At 47.0% G+C, this 20,240-nt stretch overlaps 1 protein-coding gene across 3 annotated transcripts in view; it reads right to left on the reverse strand.

Annotated features, from left to right (window-relative positions):
- LOC137334065 (solute carrier family 26 member 6) overlaps positions 1–20,240 on the reverse strand; it is a 117,645-nt gene that overhangs the window by 58,412 nt on the left and 38,993 nt on the right. The window contains exon 1 of one of the 3 annotated variants that reach the window (XM_067998519.1): positions 1,655–1,675. The exons of the other annotated variants lie outside the window; for them this stretch is intronic. The gene's annotated coding sequence lies outside the window, so the exon portion shown is untranslated. Of the gene's footprint in view, positions 1–1,654; positions 1,676–20,240 lie in introns of those variants that run through there. 3 annotated transcript variants of the gene reach the window in all.

Below are 20,240 nucleotides of genomic sequence, written 5' to 3' on the forward strand. Positions count from 1 at the left end.
TTTAGTCATCCTTTGCTAGTTTTTAAAGTTTTCCCAAAAAGTGGCAAGTAACATTCGCGCCAAACAAGTGCCAGGCAATGACCATCTCCAACAAGAGAGAGTCTAACCACCTCCCCATGACATTCAACGGCATTACCATCGCCAAATCCCCCACCATCAACATCCTGGGGGTCATCATTGGCCAGAAACTTAACTGGACCAGCCACATAAATACTGTGGCTATAAGAGCAGGTCAGAGGCTGGGTATTCTGCGGTGAGTGACTCACCTCCTGACTCCCCAAAGCCTTTCCACCATCTACAAGGCACACGTCAGGAGTGTGATGGAATACTCTCCACTTGCCTGGGTGAGTGCAGCTCCAACAACACTCAAGAAGCTCAATATCATCCAGGACAAAGCAACCCGCTTGATTGGCACCCCATCCACCACCCTAAACATTCACTCCCTTCACCAACGGCGCACTGTGGCTGCAGTGTGCACCATCCACAGGATGCACTGCAGCAACTCGCGAAGGCTTCTTTGACAGCACCTCCCAAACCCGCGACCTCTACCACCTAGAAGGACAAGGGCAGCAGGCACATGGGAACAACACCACCTGCACGTTCCCCTCCAAGTCACACACCCATCCCAACTTGGAAATATATTGCCGTTCCTTCATCGTTGCTGGGTCAAAATCCTGGAACTCCCTACCTAACAGCACTGTGGGAGAACCTTCACCTTACGGACTGCAGCGGTTCATGAAGGCGGCTCGTCGCCACCTTCTCAAGGGATGGGCAATAAATGCTGGCCTTGCCAGCGACGCCCACATCCCATGAACAAATTTTAAAAAATCTTCTCCAGCTCTATAGCCCCACACACAACTCTCTATTCCTCCAACTCTGGCCTTTTGTGCTGTTCTAAAAAAAAAATTAAATAAGCTATACCTGGACCAAAAGCAGTTCCACATGGAGAGGAAGAGCCATGGAGCCAGTAAATTCCTCAACAAACATCTTAGCTGGGGTAGGGGTAGGACCAGGAGCAAGAGGCAATGGGCAACTCCATTTTATCGCTTGTTGTTGATACATCTATCTTGTGGTATAAATGGATGCTTTCGCCAGCAGCCAAGGAGCAGATGTGAACTCTCGCACAGGCATATCTGTATCGATGTTTACTCCAGAATTATTCAGAGTACCAAAGAAAATTCAATCAAACAAACCACCTTTCAACAGTAATTAATTTAAGCTACTTCTGTCTTTACTGTTGCTCAATATAAGAATACTTTTAAAAGTAAAACCACCCTGAAATCCTGTCTGACATAACAATGTAGGAAATGCGAGTGACAGGTCTAAAGTGTAGAGTATGCTCCTTCCAGATATTGGCAGCAAAGTTCATTTAGAAGATTGTTCGAAAAGTCTCTCGTTACATCAAATGCAGTTACACTAAGTTATCTTCTGCACCATTCTTTCTCCTGTTCCATAATTTACCCTTCCCCAAATCTTAGCAACCTTTGAAAACCTTTGATAATGTCGCAGTCAATTCCTTCACAATTTTACAATAACTCAAGTCCTGCCTGCAGCCTCTCTAGATCTTGCCAATTAATCTACGTTCAAGCAGAAGGCACTGAATTCTGCTAAGGTTATGGTTAAAAAAAAAATCATTATTAATGAAGACCTCTACCTTGGGGTCGAACCAGTCTCCGTCCGCTTGCTGCCTTGAAGAGTATTACCACCTGTTTGTCACAATCTTTTATGTTCTCCCCCACATACTGTTATTGGATTGCACTTTAAGTTAATTTGCTCCTGAATCTGAGATAAGTCCTAACCTTTGAGCTGTTAATTCATAGGAATGAGTAATTGCTGATTCAACTGATTCACACGAGCCTGGGAGAAATGGGGCTCGATTTTCAGAGTAAAAAATGGGTGGGTTGGGGGCAAGGGGGCATTTAAAATTGGCACCATTTCAGACCTGCCCCCAACCCACCATTTCCGGCTTTCATGGGGGGGGGGGGGGGGCGGGCGGCCAACCTGCTCGCCGTAGGCGGGTCGGGCCTTAAAACGTTTCAAGGAGGCTTCAGGCCTCCATTTTTAGCTAATTCCCCATTTCAACCCCGGAGTGCCAGGATTCCCTGGCCTTCTGTTTTACGCCTAGTGAAAAGAGGCGACCGACCCCGTCCCCCAACCCCAATCCTCCCCCTCCGATCTCGATTCTCCGACCCTCCCCCTCAACGATCGCGGACCCCCCCATGACTGACTCCCGATCCCATCCCCCATGACTCCCGACTCCCGTGTCTACCTATGCCCAGCCGTACCCCTTTGCCCACCTGTGCCCCTGTGCCCACCCGTGCCCCCCCCATCCCCCCCGTGCCTCCCACCCCCCCCCCCCCCATCCATCCATGCAAACAAAGACTTACCTGTAGACTTAACTGAAGGCGTCCTCTCCCTGGCTGGTCTCCCGTCTGACTGAGACCAGCCTGTCAATCAGGCCGGTCAGTCAGACGGGAAACTGACAAAAAAAAAGACGTCCTTATGTCAAAATTGTAAGGACGTCCGGCAAACCCGAACTAATGGATTTCCCGACCTCAAATTGACCCCCTCACCCCTCTTCCTGGCTCTGTTTCAAAATTGAGCCCATGGTGTTGATGATCACTTTCAGGACTAAGCAAAGAATCCTACATTCAACATCTAGTTAGTTTAGACATCCCATGATTTAGAGTCATCAATATTGCAATATGTTGCAATATATTAAATGCACGATAATTGCAGCAGTTTTTTCATGTATGTTCTGTTTTTAAAAATATTTTTATTCCTGTTCTTTAGGTCCAGGTGCATAGGAACAGGAGTAGATCATTTAGCCCCTCAAGCCTGTTCCGCTAATCAATTAGGTCATGGCTGATCTGTATCTCAACTCCATTTACCTGCCTTGGTTCCGTAGCCCTCAATACCCCTGCCTAACAAAAATCTATCAAGCTTAGTTTATAAATTTTCAATTGACCCCCAGCCTCAACAGCTTTTTGGGAGTGAGTGTTCCAGATTTCCACCACCCTTTGTGTGAAGAAGTGTTACCTGACACCACCTCTGAACCTGGCTCTAATTTTAAGGTTACGCCCCCTTGTTCTGGACTCTCCCACCAGAGGTAATAGTTTCTCTCTATCCACCCTAACAAATCCTTTAATCATCTTAAACACCTCAATTAGATCAACCCTTAATCTTCTATACTCGAGGGAATATAAGATGAGGGACTATAAGGTTTCCTTGAGCTACTTGAAACTTCCACTTTGAGAGGATAGGCCCTGGGCCTCTCCCAACGCTTCTCTGACCTCCCACACGACCTCAATGAGCCTTGGTCAGTGACTTCCTCTGATGGCACAGCTGAAAACAGGAACTTGCCATTTGGGGAACTGCTGGTCAGAGATCGAAAACCTTGGAGTCCCAATAAAATATGCATTGCTTCACACCGGAAATTATTTATACCGCTCACATTAGCCTCTCTCCCGGACTGCAGACAGAGTGAACACGTAGAATGGTTCTGACATCACTTTAAGGTGATAACATAATCTGATAGGATAAAGGTGAGTGTAAATGTTACAAGCTGATTCTAAACAATTTTCAGCTCAATAGCCAAGCACTGGAGCTGATGTTCCAAGATATTTAAAGTTGCAGCAATTCAGTTATTACAAAATTATCTTATCCCAAACATGTAGGTAAAAGCTGAAGAGATTGCTATTTTCCCAATCTCTTCTTTGTAGTGTGGTGATTTGGATAATCACCTCGTCCCCTCTGATTCCTAGAGATATGCATATATAATATATACTTGTTATTTGGTCTTGGGATGTGGCCTAGGCCATGTTTATTGCCCATCCCTTGTTGCCCTGACAACTATGTGGCTTGTTAGGCATGAAGAATCAATGATATAGGGCCCGATTTTATCAGGGGTGCGGGTTCCCGGGGGGTAGGCCAGCGGGCGCGTTTTCAACGCGTGCGGTGAAATTAGTGGGTTTCCCGCGCGATCGTAGCAGGCAACCCACTAATTGGAGCCACTTACCTGCTCCTCCGGGTTCCGCGCTGCTGATCTGCGCGTCGGGCGGGCTGCGCATGCGCAGTAGGATCTGTCAGCTGGAGGCGCTCTATTTAAAGGGGCAGTCCTCCACTGACAGATGCTGCCACAAACTGAAAAAATTACAGCATGGAGCAGCCCAGGGGGAAGGCTGCTCCCAGTTTAATGATGCCTCATCCCAGGTATCATTAGATGGGGTGAGGAGGAGGGGGAGGACAGAGATCTTCCCCCCGGCGGCCGGGAGGAAGCGGCCTGCCTCTGCCACCAAGAAGGCCTGGCTCGAGGTGGCAGAGGAGGTCACCTGCACCACCAACATATCGCCCACCTGCATACAGTGCAGGAGGCGCACCAATGACCTCAGTAGGTCAGCCACAGTGAGAATACGTAGTCTTTCCCCTACACTCTGCCTGCCACAACACTGCCCCCACCCCACATCTCCTTCGGCACTGCCAACACTACTCTGTCACATGACCCCTCATACCCACTCAAACCTCATCCTCATCTCACCTGCACCTACTCACCTCGCCAGTACTCACCCCGCCACTACCACGCAACCCAATCCTCATACAATCTCATGGCTTTATCCCATACTCACCCTCTCGTGCATCTCTCTCACGGCCAGTCTCACTCAACCTGCCACCACCTGTGCTGCAGCCACAGGGCATGCATCACATATGTGCAGTAGGCAGCGTAAGGCAAACGTGTCGTGAGCATGAAGGGGATGCACAAGGGTGTTTGAGGGTTTGTCATGGTTCATACTTCTATTGAATTTAAGAACAACTCACATCACACATTATATTGGCTCCACTACTGCCATGTCTTCACGAATCCTGTCCGGTTTGTGCAATAATGCCTGCTCCTGGGTATCCCTATGAGGACCCACCACTGATGCCACCCAGTGTGTCACTGCAGAGTGGGTGTAGATGTATTTGCAGGGCTCATCTGCGCAGACGACTGAGAGACACCGGGGATGTCCCCGGTTGCAGCCTGGAAGGCTGTGGAGGTGCCCTCACGGGCACTGAAACCCAGGGGGGCGTCGGCCCAAAGCATCTACCAGGTCAGGGCACGAACAGGAGCAACCTGCCACCACCTCTGCTGGAGCCACAGGGGTAGCACCACGTAGGGGTACCAGGAAACGAAAACCCAAAGTTCCGTGAGCACACAGGGATTGCACCAGGGTGTTTGTCCATTTGTTATATTTTTATTTCCAGTCTTTGAATGGCAACACGAAATAAACTCACTTTTTCTCACCAATGCTGCCACCTCTTGTCCATAATTCTGTAGCTTGTGCAATATGTCCCTTCCGTGCGCCTCATCATGATGACGACCACCCTGTCCCACCCATTGGGCATAATACAGTGGGTGCAGGTGTACAGGCACCACTCTTCTGTGGAGGGAGCCTGTATGGACCCTCGTCTGTGCACGTTATGACATGTGAACGCCTCACACAGTGTGATGTTAGGAGAACCGTTGGCATATGAGTGCCTCCCTGGCCTGACGAGCACGCAGGTGAGCCGGTGTTTGGGCCATGGGTCGTTCCTCCTCCTCTCGCTCGTACTCCTCCTCCTCCTCATTGTCGTCCTCAATGTGGGTGGCGGGTGTGCACGGGGCCTCGTCCAGCAGCACCGCTCTCTGTAGTGCCATGTTGTGCAGGGCACAGCAGACAACTATAATTCGTCCCACTCGGAGTGGCGTGTATTGGAGCACCCCCCCGGAACGATCAAGGCACCTGAAGCGCATCTTGAGCAGCCCTATAGCCTGCTCAATTGTAGACCTGGTAGCAATGTGGCTGTCGTTATATCGACGCTGCGGCTCGGTAATGGGGTTCCTCAGAGGTGTCATAAGCCACGTGTGCAGGGGATATCCCTTGTCGCCGAGGAGCCAGCCGTTGCCGGTGTTGGGTGCGTGGAATAGGGGCGGGACGGTGGACTCCCGGAGGACGAAGGCATCGTGGCAGCTGCCAGGGTATCTGGCGCACACGTGTGGGAATCTCTGGCGGTGGTCACAAATGAGCTGGGCGTTCATGGAGTGATACCCCTTCCTGTTGATGAACAGCCCTGGCTCATGCGGAGGTGCCCGTATGACGATGTGGGTGCAGTCGATTACACCCTGCACCCGTGGGAAGCCAGCCATAGCATGGAATCCAACCGCCCTCTCCATCTGGCTGCGCTCGTCCATGGCGAAGTTGATGTAGTGCGAGGCCCTGTGGAACAACCCATCGGTGACCTGCCTTATGCACTTGTGTGCAGACGACTGAGAGACCCCGGTGATGTCCCCGGTAGCACCCTGGAAGGATCCGGAGGCGAAGAAGTTGAGGGCAGTGGTGACTTTGACGGCGACAGGTAAGAAGATGCTGCTTGGTCCATCCGGGAGCAGCTCGTCATTAAGGAGGCTGCAGATGTCGGCGACTACCTGGCGAGTGACTCTGAGCCTCCGTATGCACTGCTCCTCGGAGAGGTCCATGAAGCTGAGCCTCGGTCTGTAGACCCCGTGGGGAGGGTAGTGCCTCCTGCGACGCATCTCTCTCTGTGGTTGCCCTCCCTCCTGCTGTGCAGGTGGGTGTGCCACAGCACCGTGTTGGGGGGCTCCACGTCGCTGAGGCGGACGGCGTGGACTGCGAGGCTGCTGAGGCTGGTGATGCTGTTCGTCCTCCGAGGATGTCGAAGCGGCCCCCATCTGGCAGGTGTTGGTCTGAGGGGTTGTGCACGGTAGGTAGGTGTATCCTCGCACTGGGGCTGCGGTTCCACGTCGGTGTATCTTCTGGCTTGGAGGAGGGTTGTGGAGGGCAGGCGTTGCCCTATGTGACGGAGTGGCCTCCTGCGTTGATGAAGGGTCTCCCCCACCCTGTGGAGTGCACCTTGGCAGCTGCCACAGGCTGCTGGCTGCAACACGTCCGTTTGGAGTGAGACTGTTTCCCCCAGTATGTGAAACAGTCTGAGTTGAAGGTAAAATCCCACACTTCCTAATAAGACAGCTGAATCAGGTCATTTAATGACCTGAACAAGCAAAGTAAATACACTCAAGTGGCATCCCGCTGGCTTTAATTGCCTGCGGGATTCCCACCAGCGGGGGCTGCGCACGCACCCCCGCACGTCAGCGCGGAACCCGGAAGTGGGCGGGATCGAGGCGCGATCCGGTCACGCACCTGGATATCGGGATTTTCGAGGCCCCCCCCCGCCGAGAACGCGCCCGAAACCCGGTGCTAAAATCACGTGAGATCCGGACTGGCTAAGGGTAGTAGGCTCCCTTCCCTGAAGCTGAAGGGAGCCTATGGGCAGTTGAAAAAACTGTCTGTAATCACCAAGCATTGTTCTGTGAATTATAAATGCGATTTCATTTCGAGGATTTCATTTCGTTCACCTGAGGAAGGAGGAAGCCTCCGAAAGCTTGTGAATTTAAAATAAAATTGCTGGACTATAACTTGGTGTTGTAAAATTGTTTACAATTCCCTGAAGGGCATAGTGAACCAGTGGGGTTTTTACAACAGTCTGGCAGATTTCAAAGTTATTATTTCTGGTGTTAGCCAACAAATTACAAGATTTGTTGTTTTTTAGGATTCCTGACCATTTTGCCATGAAAGGGGTTTTGGCATAATTTATATTAAAGTGTTATTTTCAAATTCAATTCTGCTCACAAGGAGGTTAGATTCACAGTACAGACACATGCTGGAGCTGCTGGGACAAAGAGGGGATTAGTATGTTAATGAATGCTCATGAGCCAACCATTGAAATGGTTATCCTTAATGACCTGGGACAATAGGTGGTTCATTATTGCTGAGAGTTCTACTGGCCAAGGCCTGGACAAGAAAAGAGCCAAAGATCTTCTTATGGGAGAGACCAGCACAGCTAACCCAAGAGCACTAACTAGGATGGTCCCAAGATTTATAACACAGGTTTACCGAATTAATGAAAAAACACCATGCAAAACCATAGCTCCAAGAAATGCACAGCTGATGTGTGTAAACCCTCTGCCAGACCAGACATTCTGACTGACTGAATGATTGGCAAATTGATTGTCGCTGCCAAGATACTGGCTAATCAATAACCTCAGGCAAACTGTTTACAATTCATATCAACTGATTGCATTTCTTGGTGCTTTTAGCATGAAGTGGTGGAATAGAGCATGAATTCACCTCATGATTTTCCACAGAGAATTTCTTAATCGCTGTTAAGTGTCAGTAAAATGGTCCGAGAACAGGACCTGAGAGAGACCACAGAGCAGCATGAGAGCGGGGCCTGAGAATGACGATAAAGCAATGCAAGAGCAAGACCTGAGAGACCATAAAGCAACGCAAGAGCAGGACCTGAAAGACCATAAAGCAGTGCAAGAGCTGTACCTGAGAGACCATAAAGCAGTGCAAGAGCTGTACCTGAGAGACCATAAAGCAGTGCAAGAGCTGTACCTGAGAGACCATAAAGCAGTGCAAGAGCTGTACCTGAGAGACCATAAAGCAGTGCAAGAGCTGTACCTGAGAGACCATAAAGCAGTGCGAGAGCTGTACCTGAGAGACCATAAAGCAGTGCAAGAGAGGTACCCGAGAGTGGTCATAAATTGGCGCGAGAGCGGGACCTGAGAGAGACGATAAAGCAGTGTGAGAGCGGGACCTGAGAGAGATGATAAAGCAGTGTGAGAGCAGGACCTGAGAAAGACGATAAAGCAGTGTGAGAGCGGGACCTGAGAGAGACGATAAAGCAGTGTGAGAGTGGGACCTGAGAGAGACGATAAAGCAGTGTGAGAGCGGGACCTGAGAGAGATGATAAAGCAGTGTGAGAGCAGGACCTGAGAGAGACGATAAAGCAGCGTGAGAGCAGGACCTGAGAGAGACGATAAAGCAGTGTGAGAGAGCAGGACCTGAGAGAGACGATAAAACAGTGTGAGAGCAGGACCTGAGAGAGACGATAAAACAGTGTGAGAGCGGGACCTGAGAGAGACAATAAAGCAGTGAGAGAGCAGGACCTGAGAGAGACGATAAAGCAGTGTGAGAGCGGGACCTGAGAGAGATGATAAAGCAGTGTGAGAGCGGTGAGTCTGAAGCAGACAGAAAAATGAAAAAGTGAATGTCACAACACAAGCAGGAGCAGTGGGGCTAAGTTACACATAAATATTTAGTTGATCGGTTAATTTTTTTTTAATGGTTAGATTTTGTGTGTTTTTTGTGTTAGCTAAACAGTTAAATAGTCTTAAAGCTAAAGAAAAACGGTTTTAAATAACTGTTAGCTAGCACGGCAGGACCACTGGGGCCCGTCGCATGCACATCCTGTGCCATGTGGGAACTCCAGAACACTTTGTGTGTCCTGGAAAACCACCATGTGCAGGAAGTGCCGCCAACTGCTCGAGCCGAGCTCACAGAGTTTCTGAGCTTAAGGGGCAGCTGGCATCACTACAGGGCATACGGGAAGCTGAGAGTTTTATGGATAGCATGTTTCAGGAGGTGGTCACCCCACAGCTACATGTCTTTTATAAACATATAAATAGTAAAAGGGCAGTCAAGGAAAGGATGGGGCCGATTAGGGACAAAAAGGAGATCTTCTTGTGGAGGCAGAGGGTATGGCCAAGGTACTAAATGAATACTTTGCATCGGTCTTCACTAGAGAAGAGGATACTGCCAATGTAGCAGTAAAGGAGGAGGTAGTAGCGATATTGGATAGGATAAAAATAGATAAAGAGGAGATACTTAAAAGATTGGCAGTACTCAAAGTAGAAAAGTCACCCGGTATAGATGGGATGCATCCCAGGTTACCGAGGGAAGTAAGGGTGGAAATTGCGACAGCTCTGGCCGCAATCTTCCAATTCTCCTTAGATATGGGGATGATGCCAGAGGACTGGAGGATTGCAAATGTTCCATCCCTGTTCAAAAAGGAGAAAGTGATAAACCCGGCAATTACAGACCAGTCAGCCTAATGTTGGTGGTGGGAAAACTTTTAGAGACAATAATCCAGAACAAAATTAATTGGCACATGGAAAAGTATGGGCTAATAAATGAAAGTCAGCATGGATTTGTTAAAGGAAAATCATGTTTGACTAACTTGATTGAGTTCTTTGATGAAGTAACAGAGATGGTTGATGGGGGTAGTGTGGTTGATGTTGGGTATATGGACATTCAAAAGGCATTTGATAAAGTATTGGCTAAGGGACAGAAAGCAGAGAGTAGTGGTGAACGGTTGTTTTTCAGACTGGAGGGAAATATACAGTGGTGTTCCCCAGGGGTCAGTATTAGGACCACTGCTCTTTTTGATATATATTAATGACCTGGACTTGGGTATACAGGGTATAATTTCAAAGTTTGCAGATGGCACGAAACTCGGGAATGTAGTAAACAGTATGGAGGATAGTAACAGACTTCAGGAGGACATAGACAGAGTGGTGAAATTGGCAGACACATGGCAGATGAAATTTAACTCAGAAGTGTGATGTGATACATTTTGGTAGGAAGAATGAGGAGAGGCAATATGAACTAAATGGTACAATTTTAAAGGGGGTACAGGAACAGAGAGACCTGGGGATGTATCTACACAAATCTTTGAAGGTGACAAGACAAGTTGAGAAGGCTGTTAAAAGAGGCACAGAGTACAAAGCAAGGAAGTTATGCTAAACCTTTATAAAACACTGGTTAGGCCTCGACTGGAGTATTGTGTTCAATTCCGGGCACCACATTCTAGGAAGGATGTCAAGGCCTTAGAAAGGGTGCAGAAGAGATTTACTAGAATGGTACCAGAGATGAGGGACTTCAGTTATGTGGAGTGATTGGAGAAGCTGGGTTTGTTCTCCTTACATCAGAGAAGGTTAAGGGGAGATTCAATAGAGGTGTTCAAAACCATGAACGGTTTTGATAGAGTAAATAAGGAGAAACTGTTTCCAACGGCAGAAGGGTCAGTAACCAGATGACACAGGGGATTGGCAAAAGAGCCATAGGTGACATGAGGAAACATTTTTTTTACACAGAGAGTTGTTATGATCTGGAATGCACTGGCTGAAAAGGTTGTGGAAGCAGATTCAGTAATAACTTCCAAAGGAAAAAATTTACAGGGCTATGGGGAAAGAGCAGGGGAGTGGGATTAATTGGATAGCTCTTTCAAAGAGCCGGCACAGGCACGATGGGCCGAATGGCCTCCTTCTGTGCTGTAACATACTACGGTACTATGAAATGTGCTTGGTAGAGGCCAGGAGCTTCCTTGTGGTGTGATTTAATGGTGAAGCAGGAATTCATTTTCTTTGGTAGTCCAGGACTGGATGTACCTAGTTTTTCCAGCAGCATCGACAAGCTGAGTGATTGGTGGGCATGTACGTACATGATCTTCATTGATGTAATGCGGGAGTAGTGTCTCATCTCAAGCGTTCCAGTGACAGGACTGTCCATTTTCCTGCCTTTCTAGTGTGTGTGTGTGTGTGTGTGTGTGTGTGTTTTCATCTCTCCAACTTGTTGGGCTGATTTAGTCAGAGGGAAGCAGTGTTTGTGTAGATTCCTTGTCTGTGTAGAGATGACTGGGGAGGAGGCATCACAGCCGAGCTTGATCCTGGCCGCATCCAACATTCAGACATATGGGGCATGATTTTAGCTTGGAGCCGGGAACCCAGCCCATCCCGAGATATTCACGTGGGGAACCTGGAAGCCAAATATGTGTGTTGTAATCTGCGAACGCAATTCAATTGAAGGTGAACATTTGTGCTTCCGGGTTTTCCCACGCAACAGGCAGCCAGATTGACAGGCTGGCTGCCTGTCGGAAGGGAAAGGAGCCGTGAATCAGAGAGTGGGGCGGGAGGGAGAGAGACCGTGGGCCCTGAAAAAAATCGGTGGGGAAGTGGAGGGGGGGGGAGGGGAGGCGGGGGGACGTGGACGACATCGGGTGGGCCTTGAAGATCAGGGAGTCCACCATCGGGGAGATTGGGAGATCCAGCATCAAAAGATCAGAGGATCCAGCATTGGGGGGGGGTGCAGCATCGGAAGATCGGGGGGGTGCAGCATTGGCGGGGGGGGGCTCCAGCGTTGGTGGGGGTGGTCGGCCGATCACGGGGTCACGTCACGCCCGGTGAGCTTGTTGCACTCCTGCTCCTTCGGGCCCACAAGCAGTGCAATAAAGGCAGTCACCTCCTGGATCCGACCCTTCCCATCCGCTTTCACGTGCTGTGAATTGGAAGCGATGCGAAACCGAAACAGGTAAGATTAAAGTTGTTTTACTTTTGTAATACACAATACTGAATTTTTCAACGAGGTCAATTGCCCCTTTAAGTATCGGCCTGCCGGCTTTAAGCAGGGGTGGGACATCCTGGCATCTGTTGTGCGCATGCATCAAACCCGGCCCTGGGTCAAATCCAGAAGTGGGCAGAAGATCAGGGGGGGGTTTCACCCGTTCTTGGGGGTTAAAATTACCCCCATGCACTTTCCAGCTCCAAGGTCAATTGTACCATCCTGACTGCTGACCTGGCCAAAGTCAGCTAACTCTGCACAGACCAAGAGTCAAACCCTTCCGGTCTGTATGGCATTGTACTGACAGAGAGTGGTGAGAATGTGGATCTTTCTACCACGTGGAGTGTTTGAGGCGAATAGCGTAGATGCATTTAAGGCAAAGCTAGGTAAGTACATGAGGGAGAAAGTAATAGAAGGATATGTTGATAGGGTGAGATGAAGTAAGAAGGGAGGAGGCTCATGTGGAGCATAAGCACTGGCACAGACCAGTTGGGCCGAATGGCCAGTTTCTGTGCTGTAAATTCTGTCATTCTATGACTATGGCCAGGAATTTCCACGGAACTCTGCTACAGTAACTTCGACAAAGTATGGCAGAAACCCCATTTACATGCGTAAATTAAGTTTCTGCTCCACATCCGACAAAGTTACAGCGGTGGAACGGGAGCAGCTCCGAGGAAATACCCCAGCTGTGTGTTTATATTTGGCTTTCACCTCTGAGTCAGAAGATTTGGGTTCAAATCCTATCCAATGACAGAATCTACACTGACAATTCAGTGCAGTATTGAGAGAGTACTACACTGTTGGAGGGGCCGTTTTTCAAATGAAATGTTATCATAGAAATCATAGAATCATAGAAAATTTACGGCACAGAAGAAGGCCATTCGACCCATCGTGTCCGTGCTGGCTGAAAATGAGCCACCCAGCCTAATCCCACTTTCCAGCACTTGGTCTGTAGCCTTGTAGCTTAAGGCACTTCAAGTGCATAGCCAAGTACTTTTTAAATGTAATGAGGGTTTCTGCCTCTACCACCCTTTCAGGCAGTGAGTTCCAGACCCCCACCACCCTCTGTGGGTGAAACATTTTTTCCTCAGCTCCCCTCTAATCCTTCTACCAATTACTTTAAATCTATGTCCCCTGGTTATTGACCTCCCTAGGTCCTTCCTATTCAGTCTATCTCGGTCCTTTATAATTTCGTACAATTCAATTAAATCTCCCCTCAGCCTCCTCTGTTCCAAAGAAAACAACTCCAGCCTATCCAATCTTTCCTCATAGCTAAAATTCTCTAGTCCTGGCAACATCTTCATAAATCTCCTCCATACCCTCTTTAGTGCAATTACATCCTTCCTGTAATGTGGTGACCAGAACTCTACACATTACTCAAGCTGTGGTCTAACTAGTGTTTTATACAGTTCTAGCATGACCTCCCTGTTCTTGTATTCTATGCCGCGACTAATAAAGGACCAGCCACATAAATACTGTGGCCTCAAGAGCAGGTCAGAGGCTGGGTATTCTGCGGCAAGTGACTCACCTCCTGACTCCACAAAGCCTTTCCACTATCTACAAGGCACAAGTCAGGAGTGTGATGGAATACTCTCCACTTGCCTGGATGAGTGCAGCTCCAACAACACTCAAGAAGCTCGACACCATCCAGGACAAAACAGCCCGCTTGATTGGCACCCCATCCACCACCCTAAACATTCACTCCCTTCACCGCCGGCGCACTGTGGTTGCAGTGTGTACCATCCACAGGATGCACTGCAGCAACTTGCTAAGGCTTCTTCAACAGCACCTCCCAAACCCCCGACCTCTACCACCTAGAAGGATAAGAGCAGCAGGCACATGGGAACAACACCACTTGCACGTTCCCCTCCAAGTCACACACCATCCCGACTTGGAAATATATCGCCGTTCCTTCATCGTCGCTGGGTCGAAATCCTGGAACTCCCTTCCTAACAGCACTGTGGGAGAACCTTCACCACACGGACTGCAGCGGTTCAAGAAGGCGGCTCACCACCTCCTTCTCAAGGGCAATTAGGGATGAGCAATAAATGCTGGCCTTGCCAGCGATGCCCACATCCCATGAACGAATAAAAAAAAATCCCGTCTGCCTTCTCAACCACCTTATCTACCTGTCCTGCTACCTTCAGGGATCTGTGGACATGCACTCCAAGGTCCCTCACTTAGACCATAAGAGATAGGAGCAGGGGTTGGCCATTCGGCCCCTCGAGCCTGCTCCGCCATTTAATGAGATCATGGCTGATCTGATTTTTATCTCAACTCCACTTTCCTGCCGTTTCCCCATATCCTTTGACTCCCTTGCTGATCAAAAATTTGTCCAACTCAGCCTTGAATGTATTCAATGACTCTGTCTCCACAGCTTTTTGGGGTAAAGAATTCCAAAGATTCACGACCCTCTGGGAGAAGAAATTCCTCCTCATTTCTGTCTCAAAACGGATGACCCCTTATTCTGAAACTATGCCCCTAGTTTTAGAATCCCCCATGAGGGTAACATCCTCTCAGCATCTACCCTATCAAGTCCCCTCAGAATCTTGTATGTTTCAATAAGATCTCCTCTCATTCTTCTAAACTCCAATGAGTATAGATCCAACCTATTCAATCTTTCCTCATAAGACAACCCTTCCATACCCGGAATCAACCTAGTGAACCTTCTCTGAACTGCCTCCAATGCAAGTATGTCCTTCCTTAAATAAGGGCACCAAAACTGTATGCAGTACTCCAGGTGTGGTCTCACCAGCACCCTGTACAGTTGTAGCATGACTTCCCTGCTTTTATACTCCATCCCCCAAGAAATAAAGGCCAATATTCCATTTGCCTTCCAAATTACCTGCTGCATCAGTATGTTGACTTTCTGTGTTTCACGGACGGAGACACCCAGATCCCTCTGTACCACAGCATTTTGTAGTATTTTGCCATTCAAATAATATTTTGCTTTTTTATTTTTCCTCCCAAAGTGAATGACTTCACCTTTTCCCACATTATATTCCATCTGCCAAATTTTTGCCCATTCGCTTAACCTATCAATATTCTTTTGCAGACACTTTGTATCCTCATCGCAACTTGCTTTTCCACCTATCTTTGTATCAACAACAAATTTGGCCACAAGACATTCTGTTCTTTCATCCAAGTCATTGATATATATTGTAAATAGTTGAGGCCCCAGCACTGATCCCTGCGGCACCCCGCTAGTTACAGATTGTCATTTTGAAAATGACCCTTTTATCCCGACTCTTTGTTTTCTGTTAGTTCGCCAATCCCCTATCCATGCCAGTACATTACCCGCAACACCATGAGCTCTTATCTTGTGCAGTAATCTTATGTGGCACATTATAGAATGCCTTTTGAAAATCCAAATATACTGCATCCATTGGTTCCCCTTTATCCACCCTGCCCGTTACTTCCTCAAAGAACTCTAATAAATTTGTCAGACATGATTTCCCCTTCATAAAACCATGTTGACTCTCCTTGATTGTTTTATGAGTCTCCAAATGTTCTGCTACTACTTCCTTAATAATGGATTCTAGCATTTTCCCAATGACAGATGTTAGGCTAACTGGTCTATAGTTACCTGCTTTCTGTCTCACTCCCTTCTTGAATAGGGGTGTTACGTTTGCGGTTTTCCAATCCGCTGGGACCTTTCCAGAATCTAGTGAATTCTGGAAGATTACAACCAATACATCCACTATCTCTGTAGCCACTTCCTTTAAGACCCTCGGACTTATCAAGAAAGGCTGAACAGGCTGGGGCTCTTCTCTCTAGAAAATAGAAGGCTAAGGGGTGACCTGATTTAGGTCTTTAAGATAATGATAGGGTATGATAGGGGTAGATGTAGATAAAATGTTTCCACTTGTGGGAGAGTCCAATACTCAAGGTCATAAATATAAAATAGTCGCTAATAAATCCAATAGGGAATTCAGGATAAACCTCTTTACCCAAAGGGTAGTAAGAATGTGGAACGTGCTATCACAAGAAGTAGTTGAGGCAGATAGCATAGATGCATTTAAGGGGAAGCTAGATAAGCAGATGAGGCAGAAAGGAATAGAAGGATATCCTGATAGGGTTAGATGAAGTAGGGAGGGAGGAGGCTCATGTGGAGCATAAATGCCGGCATAGACCAGTTGGGCCAAATGGCCTGTTTCTATGCTGTAGTTTCGATGTAACTCGATGTAAAAGCTCAAAACGCATTCCCAATCAATTTAAATCAGATTCAATAGGGCAGCTAATGATGAAGTGATTGTAACAATTGTTGGAAAAATCCTCAGAGAGTAGCTCAAGCAGATAAGAACTTGTGATGGGCCCCAAGGAACAGTTCTGTTCAATCCTGAGTTGTGATCTTTGGTGTAGTTGTTAGATACACTTACTGGGAACAGGTCTATTTACACTATTTGGATGTCACTACTCCTAATGCACAATACCTTTCAGTTCTAATGTGGTCTAGCAATAAATTTAACGTCTAGAGTAGAAAAAAATACATTGTTAGACTGTCAAAAATCTGAAATCCAAATTCACACTAGAGTGAAAACACCTTGCTGATGAGAGCATCAGTGTGCTTTGAATTTGAATCGGAGTCAGGTTAGGCACAGATTGAAGCTCTCCAGAGTCAATCTCTGAGTTAGTGGCACTCGTCCCCAAACAGTGGAACAAACCAGTGCAGTGAAATGAGATATGGCACTACCAATAGGCCTGTGCTGTGCCACATCACTAACTCGAGCCAACTAGGGACTCAAAACGGAATGCAGCGAAACAAAGCCACATGTGCATACTTTCCTTCAGGGATCAGTGTAGGAATCCAAAGGAACGCCAGAGTCATCAATTATCCTAAATTACCATCTGTAGGCAGTAATATCTCCCCAATGAATTCTCTCTAAGGAAACAGTGAAAGTCAGAAAGAGAGAGTGTGAGAGCGAGAGAGAAAATGATCCTCTGTTTGCAACCAACAATTAACAGTCAATAAGATGCCATTCCTGGGCAGATATCCAGATACCCTTCCTCTAGCCCCTCCCACCCCCACCACATGTCGGCAATACATACAACAACTTGCATTTATATAGCGCCTTTAACGTAGTAAAATGTCCCAAGGCGCATCACAGGAGCATTATTAAACACAGTTTGACACTGAGTCACATAAGGAGATATTAGGACACTAACAAGTATCTGAGAGGGGTCCTTGAGGACTATGTAAAATTCTTTTCCTTCCAGGTACAGAGGCATTTGGCATCACTCAGAGTGTCTCTCCTCTGCCAGCTCTGCTCTCCACATCCACCCTATTGAACCTCTTCATAATTTTAAAACCTCTATCAGGTCTCCCCTTAGTCTTCTCTTTTCTAGAGAGAAGAGCCCCAAGCCTGCTCAATCTCTCTTTCAATTCTGGTAACACCCTTGTAGATCTATTCTGTACTTCCTCCAGTGCTTCAATATCTGTGTGGAGACCAGAACTGCTCACCGTGCTGTGTTGTAACCGTAGTTTCTACATAAATTTAACACTACCTCCCTGTTTTTGTATTCTATTCCTCTAGAAATGAACCCCAGTACTTTGTGTGCACTCTTTATGGCCGCATCAATTTGCGTTTTTACTTGCAGCGATTTATGTATCTGTATTCCTAGATCACTTTGCTCCTCTACCCCATTTAGTTTCTTCCCTTCCCGGGAATGTGGCCTCCTTATTCCTCCTACCACAATGAACCTCACACTTCGCTACATTGAATTTCATTTGCCTTTTATCCGCCCATTCTGAGGCTGATGGAGCAAAATCGTTAGAGGAAGTCAACTGGAACTTGATCTTGATATTGAACTCCCCACTGAGATTCCATTTAATGTTGCAACAGTCAGCCTGTAGTCTTTTTCCATTTCATTGTATTATACTTACAATGTACCAGATGATTTAGGAATCTTTTAACATAATAATCTGCGCTCACAAAGACAGTAGTGTGTTATAGTTATAAATGTGCAGTTCAAGAGCATGGACATTAGTTCAGCAAATCACTCTCCCTTTCTTTAGACACTGAGGTCTTGTCAAAACAATCAGTCCTTTCTACAATAGAGATAATGCTGTAACTGGCATGTGGCTGCAGCATGAAATGAAACTTAGCTAAGCAGTAAATATACAGGTCCATCATGTGAACCCAACTCAAATTATCGCAAATCAATTTTAGCTAAATATTAATTGAGGCTGGGCTGAGAGTAGTTCCAAAGCCTGAATGAATTAATTGTTACCAATAGAGATAAGGGAAATTACTCTGTGATATTATCTTATGAATGTGCATTGCATTTGCACCAAATTCCTCTGTTTCCTTGTTTTAATAGAGGTGCTGACATGCTTACCTTAAATAGATTAATGGCGTTATAAAGCAGACTTAAAAATTTGATGGGATTGTGTAAAGTGTTCTCTCAGTAATATCACACAGTGTAATTCCGAGGTTAACAATGGGTTGCTTCGGTGATTGAGTCACTTCAACTATGGGAGAACATTTCAGAGGTGCTGTGCCACTGGTGAGACAGGTGGCTTATCGGAAAATTGCAAGTGATCTGGCCATGATTTTTCATCTGTTGATTTCAGTGGATGGAAAATCACGGGCATGTGTTTGTAGTTTTGCAGTAAGTCATCTGCTACGTGGAAGGCTCACCCAGAGGTGTGTAGTTTCAGAAAATATCGCTCCCTGTGTCTTAAAACAGCTCCCACATCCTGTAACCCTGTTCTGAATGTAACAATTATAAATGGATGTTTCGAGCCATAGCTCAATGTTTTAAGAACATAAGAACATAAGAAATAGGAGCAGGAGTACGCCAATCGGCCCCTCGAGCCTGCTCCGCCATTCAATAAAATCATGGCTGATCTGATCCTAACCTCAAATCTAAATTCATGTCCAATTTCCTGCCCGCTCCCCATAACCCCTAATTCCCTTTACTTCTAGGAAACTGTCTATTTCTGTTTTAAATTTATTTAATGATGTAGCTTCCACAGCTTCCTGGGGCAGCAAATTCCACAGACCTACTACCCTCTGAGTGAAGAAGTTTCTCCTCATCTCAGTTTTGAAAGAGCAGCACCTTATTCTAAGATTATGCCCCCTAGTTCTAGTTTCACCCATCCTTGGGAACATCCTTACCGCATCCACCCGATCAAGCTCCTTCACAATCTTATATGTTTCAATAAGATCGCCTCTCATTCTTCTGAACTCCAATGAGTACAGTCCCAATCTACTCAGCCTCTCCTCATATGTCCGCCCCTCATCCCCGGGATTAACCGAGTGAACCTTCTTTGTACTGCCTCGAGAGCAAGTATGTCTTTTCTTAAGTATGGAGACCAAAACTGTATGCAGTATTCCAGGTGTGGTCTCACCAATACCTTACATAACTGCAGCAATACCTCCCTGTTTTTATATTCTATCCCCCTAGCAATAAAAGCCAACATTCCGTTGGCCTTCTTGATCACCGGCTGCACCTGCATACTAACTTTTTGATTTTCTTGCACTAGAACCCCCAGATCCCTTTGTACTGCAGTACTTTCCAGTTTCTCGCCATTAAGATAATAACTTGCTCTCTGATTTTTCCTGCCAAAGTGCATAACCTCACATTTTCCAATATTGTATTGCATCTGCCAAATCTCCGCTCACTCACCCAGCTTGTCTATATCCCCTTGTAGGTTTTTTATGTCCTCCTCACTCTCTACTTTCCCTCCCATCTTTGTATCATCTGCAAACTTTGATATGTTACAATCGGTCCCCTCCTCCAAATCGTTAATATAGATTGTAAAGAGTTGGGGACCCAGCACCGACCCCTGCAGAACACCACTGGCCACTGGTTGCCAGTCCGAGAATGAACCATTTATCCCAACTCTCTGCTTCCTGTTAGATAACCAATCCTCCACCCATGCCAGAATATTACCCCCAATCCAGTGATTCTTTATCTTGAGCAATAATCTTTTATGTGGCACCTTGTCGAATGCCTTCTGGAAGTCTAAATACACTACGTCCACTGGTTCCCCTTTATCCACCCTGTACGTTATGTCCT

The sequence above is a fragment of the Heptranchias perlo genome, chromosome 17, assembly GCF_035084215.1.
Source record: "Heptranchias perlo isolate sHepPer1 chromosome 17, sHepPer1.hap1, whole genome shotgun sequence".
NCBI lineage: Eukaryota > Metazoa > Chordata > Chondrichthyes > Hexanchiformes > Hexanchidae > Heptranchias > Heptranchias perlo.